Raw genomic sequence first — 5,865 nt, forward strand, 5'->3', positions numbered from 1 at the left:
TGGTTTAGAGCTGAGTCACTATCTTTTTGCATAAAAGCTGCTGATCTCACAGGCGAGCCCTGAAGCAGGATCCTCTGGAACGTCACTGTGTCAGGAAAGGAGGTGCCATGTTTTCTGTCTGTACTACCTTGAAAGGAGTGCACTGCTATTCCATTGCTACAGAGCAGCCTAATTCAGAGCAGTATACAAAAATGTAATGGTCAGAGGAGAGGCAGTAACAGCTCCATCAAATATTGATAAAGCAGGATTATTAATTAGAGCAGGGGTGTAGGATTAAAATGTCCCTTGAGTTTCATTCCCATTTGATGTAAGAGCGCGGTTTTGCGGTCAGAGAGTGGGAAGCTCAGGACAACTGGAATCTTTTCTCATCTCTTCCATGTGTTTGCTTAATGTCCTTAGTGGTTCAGTGGGTATATAGTACTAGAGTTCATAGAATGATGAGATTCTCCTATGGTGGCACTGCTGAGACTCAACTGGACAATGATCTTTCTGTTAGTGTAGCTTAGTCTGATTTGTAGCTCATAAAAAAGAAAAACATGTCTGAAGTAGCTGGTAATTTGCAGTCCTGTTGTCTTGTCCTCTTTATAAGAGCCACACACTTTTGCCAGGTGGTGAAGGCCCTGGAGCAGAGAGCGTGTGCCTCAGACCACTTGGCCCTCGGTGCAGAGTGGAGGATAACACCGTGCGTTTGAGGACATGTGAACTAAATAGATAGCAAAGCAAAGAGACTGAATTTAAACAGTTCTTCTTTAAAAAGGAGCTTTCAAAGAGCTCACACTTAAAAAAAGACACTGCAGGTTCGAAAAGAGATTTCCTTTCAGAACAAAGCCCTGATCTGTATTGCTAATAACAGCTGAGGTCATTGAAATAGAAAGAATTTCCCTTTGAATTTGTTTTGAACAGTATCTGCGTTCTCTGGGTCACTGGTGTTAGCTTTCCTTTTCCCACAGTTTTGATCCACCAGGACAGTGCAGTAAGGATTTGTTTTCCTCTACCTAGAAGAAGTGGTTTAGACCTGTTATAATCATACAAGTTCTGTAAATTCGTTTTTCCATTCCTATGCACAAAGCCTGCATTCTTGGCATCCCTCAGCGTGTGTCTGTATGTGCTGTAGCGTTTTAACATTCCCTGTGTGCCCCAAGGCTTTCTTAACTGATAAAACTCTCCAACCTAAAACATCTTCTCTTTTTCTTGTAATTTTTTTCCCCTTTTGAGTGTTTTCCTGCTCTCTCTTGAGCCATTAGATGTTCTGACTGTGCACTTCAGGAGATCAATACGCTTTTGGTATTCATGGGCATTACCATTCTGAGACTGTACAACTAGTGTGTGTTCATCCTATTAACATCTGCTCAGAATTCCCAACATCCCAGCACAGCTAACAGGGAATGACTGTTTGTCCTTGGTCAGACTCTGGATCGGGTGCCTGACACCTGGCTTATTGTCAGACAGATTCCATTTCACTCTCTACTTTGTTTTGACCTTATTTCACCTCTGGAAACCCAGTTTCAGCTGAAGATGGACAAAGGAATTGGGAAGCACTGTGTCCATTGCTGCTGTGGAAATTCCTGTGTGATGCTGCCCAAATAAGTTACTTGGTTTCTAAATTGTAGGAACCTGTTCTGACCTCACAGTGAGGTTCTCTCAGCCCACAAGGATGTGCTCATAATTGAAGTACCCTTTCTGTAAAGCAATAGAAAACGACAAGAGATCAAGTTGAGTCAGTAAATCACTGTCCTTTTGGCTAATTTAATGGAGGTTTATGAGCTTTAAAGTCATGGAAACAGGATGAACTGTGGCTTTGACTTAACTGTTCATTCCAGTGGATATTTGGTGGTGGGAATACAAAGTGTCAGCTTTGATTTCAACAGAAAATGCCAATAGGGTTAATTTACCAAGGTGAAATAAACAAGGAAATGGGAGTTAATTGTGTATTAGTGTTGAAGTTAATAGCCAGGACTGGATCCACTATTTTAAAATCATGTCTGAAGGACATAACCCTTCACTGAATGGGAGGAAACTGTTTCAAGGTAGAAAAACAATGTGTTGACATTCCTGGCTTTCTCCCATGCATTTTGGTTGCTTTTGTTTTCTCTTTCATGTACTCCTGGAAGTTGGTTGCTACAGTAAGAGGTACGGGATCATTCACATGTAGCGTGCTCTCCTGAAGGCTGCTTAGAGTTACTCTGACTAACAAAACAAAATTGAAAGTAACCATTAGCTGATTGAAGATTTGGTGGAAATGGCTGTATGATTCCCCATGGTGTAACAGCCCGTGCAACGGACAGAATTACAGGTTGACTTTTTGCCTTTCTAAGTGAAATGAAGCTGTGAAATCTCAGCAATCCTGGGTGCTGTGTAGTGATTAATCCCCACATTACATTGTCTGGCCTGAATCGAAGCAAATGCAGAAGCAAAGGGAAGCTACAAAACAAGCTTTACAGAGAGGTAGAAATGGAATTGAAGACATTTTCATTAGGTCTTATATAGTACAAGTGACAGTGGTTTGTCATTTTCTCACACACACATCTAAAGAGACTTTCTCCTTGCTTCTCAGGTTCCATTTTCATCCTACTGACCTTCTGGGAAGTGAGACTGGCAGAAATATGCAAAGTCTCTTGGTTCAGAGTCACTCATTAAAAAGGCTTTAGGATCAATTGGAGTTTAAATCTTCAACCAAAGATTTATTTTTTTTGAAAAGCACCAATGGGTCCTCATGAAACATCTGTGACTCACTGAACGTACAGGTTAGCCAAGCTAAAGATCCAGAGATCAATTCATACACCATAGAGTGAAATTAAATTTCTGCAACCTTTCTATTATTGCAGGAAGCTCTATACGTTGGCTTCCCTCCTGGTCACAGGTACAGGAGAGGAAATTTATCTAAGTCATGTCCTGTAGTAGAAAGAGGAGGACCTAAAGCTGGGTTGGAAGCAGAAAGATTCACGATGTGCCCAGCTAGTATAGCTAGGCTGGCATATGCAGTCACTCCCAAAGCAAAGGAGAATTGCATTGTCAGGTTTGTGACTTCTGTCTCATAAAGCATTCAAGCAAAATAAATGATGCTGACAAACTGGCCTTGGCATGGAAAACTTCTTTAAAAATACAAGATGCTGCTTCTCACTGGGATGTATGTAGGGGTGACTTAGTTGCAATGGAGTTGCTCGGGGATAAAATGGATAGTATCCCAATCAGCTGTCAATTGGCATGTTTCTTTCCAGAAATGATACCTATAATTGGTAAATACACAAGGCTGGATTGGCATTAGACACCTGGTTTAACGTATCAGAATTATTTCCACGTTTCTTCCCGTAGTTCTTGGGAGGTTTCTAGATCCATCCACTTGAATATTTTGTACTCAACCTCGTAAGAACCCTTCCACGTCTCTCTCACTGAAACAGTTCCCACTGTGCTTTTACCGGGATTTCCCAGTGCTCTGTTCCTAGGGTTGTGTTCAGAAGTAGGTTGGAAATGCTCAGAACAGTTCCCTGTGTGTTCTCTTCCATCTGCTGAGGTCCCTTTGAACCATCAGGTTTTGATTGCTCATGTGAACATGGACTCTTCTGCTTCAGCCTTTGCTGCCTCCCTTTCCCACACCCGAGGCCTCTGGCCGTGCAGTCACCAGGCTGATTGCTCTTGAATTCCAGCATGAGCCACAGGGGCCCTTGGCTTGAAAATGTTCCGTGTAGTGAGGTGCACAGCTGGGCACCTAGAACTGCACCATTGCCGCTGATTCAGTGGGATGTCATCGCAGTGCAGCCAGACTTGGGAGTCACATCTCCACAGCTTTGCCCATTGTAGCAAGAAAGCCCTGTTGACCTTGTGCAACGCGATGAATTGTGTACGTGGAAGCTGATTATATCATAGTTGGACTTCTTGATGATAAATCAAGATTACAGAGTGGGTTTTAGTTCAGCAGTCTCTTTTTCAGAGGCCGTGGAGCAGATTTTGTTTCAGACATATTGATGAGCTCCTGTGCACATTCAGCACACCAGTTAGCAGAGCTAAAGATTCAAACGCTTGCGTTGCAGATCAATACCACCTTCTGCAGAAGCTCAGCAGGAGCTTGGTTTGCAAGATGTGAAGTAGAAAATGTGCATAACTTATGGTTGGGCTGCCAGCGCACGTTGCTGGCTCACGTTGAGCTTCTCGTCCACCGGTACCCCCAGGTCCTTCTCCTCAGGGCTGCTCTCCATCTCAGAGATTTGTCTTGTCTTCACATTGGCAGGTGTGTCTCTTCAGTTGCCTGGATTAGATTTGGAGGTAATAAGAGTATTGGATGGAGTGTTCATTAAGGTGCAAATGAACAAAAGCAAGACCTACATCTTTGACTTCTTGGAGAAAATTATTCATTCCTCAACATTTGGCACATCCTTGGTCTGCATCCATTTTACTTCCTGCCACCTACTGTGCTAAGAATGTCCAGTTTTTCCCAGAGCCCTCATTACAGAGCAGACTGCGTGCGTGAAGACTGTGGGAGACTACAGAGATTGCATCTGGAAGGAAAATGAGGCAGAGCTTGCTGATCTACGCAGTATTCAAAGGTGTCATTTCCATGGCAAAGATAGATGTCATATATAAAGGATTTTGAGGGCAGACTCGCTTCAGAACACACAGCTCACGTGGTGCAACTAGGTGTGTTTGTTTTTCAGGTACAACCACGGGCTTTTCCAAAATTCCCTTCGCCCCACCCTGGTGTCTGGCCTTCACAGAGGGTAGACTTTTGCATGACAAGGTTCCTGTCACCCAGGCTCTGCTGCAGGGCGTAGCTCCTTGACGTTGGCTGCGGTTGTAGCTTCCTTTGGTTCTGGCTGAGCGTTTAGCTTTTCCCCTGAAGCCCGCTCAGCACCCTGGGCACCAGCATGACTCCAGGGTTGCCAGCAATGCAGACATTTTGCAACAAACATGAGCTAATTCAAGAAAGTTTCCTTTCAAAGCTGTTTTTAGGCTGGTGGATCAGAGAACTGCCCAGCACTGCCCTCCAGTGGGCTGAGAGGCTCCCCCTGAGCAGGCCAGTGGAGTGAAAAGGGGTATTTACAAGCAGATCACTGTGACAAAACCAGCAGCAGAAGGTCCTCTCCATTGTCAACACAACTTCAAAGCGCTCTGAGATCCAGGTGATGTGCTGGACACATCCTTCTTCCTGCTATAACATTTTACTGCAGAAAATCTTGCCTGAGACCTTTTTTTTTTACAGTTAGCTGCTTCCTGTTAGCTGATCAACATTCTCATCTTCCCATCTGCCAGAAGAGGCCCCTTGGGAGGGATTCACCTCCACCGAGGCAGCTGGAAGCAGTGGAAGGGGATCAAAGGGGCTTCACATTGACGCAGCACTTGGGCAGGGTCTCATGTAGATCAAAGGGTACATACGTGGTCAGAGCCCGACTTCTGTATCTTCCTTCAGCGATAACTCGGCAGAATATGGCCCTTGCTTTACTACAGCCTTGTCTGCATGGGTTGTGGGTGGGCTTATGTGTTGGCGTGTGTGTATTGGGTAGCCTTGTCATGGTTCTTTTTCAGAATGAGGCATGTAATGAAGATCTCTGCTGGAGCAGCCACTGTTGCAAGGCAGAGGAGGTGATTTCAGACTTCAGGCAAACCTGCTTCAATTTTGTCCCCTCAAATCCTAACCCCAGACCTCCCATAGCCTGCAGACAAATACAAGAGTCTTCTGAGAAATTGCTGGTAATACTGATCAGAACAAGTTCTGCCCAAGATGTCACTTCTCTGTGAAGTTAGATTCTTTTTAAGAGGTCTTGGTGGTGTCCCAGTTTCTCGGGTAAGGCAGGATTGATTTCTCTGAGGTTTTGTTTGCTGTTTGTAGCTGGATGATTGACACAAAACACACATTCGAGCTGGTCGCTGGTG

This window comes from Antrostomus carolinensis, unplaced genomic scaffold, assembly GCF_000700745.2.
Source record: "Antrostomus carolinensis isolate BGI_N321 unplaced genomic scaffold, ASM70074v2 scaffold45428, whole genome shotgun sequence".
Taxonomy (NCBI): domain Eukaryota; kingdom Metazoa; phylum Chordata; class Aves; order Caprimulgiformes; family Caprimulgidae; genus Antrostomus; species Antrostomus carolinensis.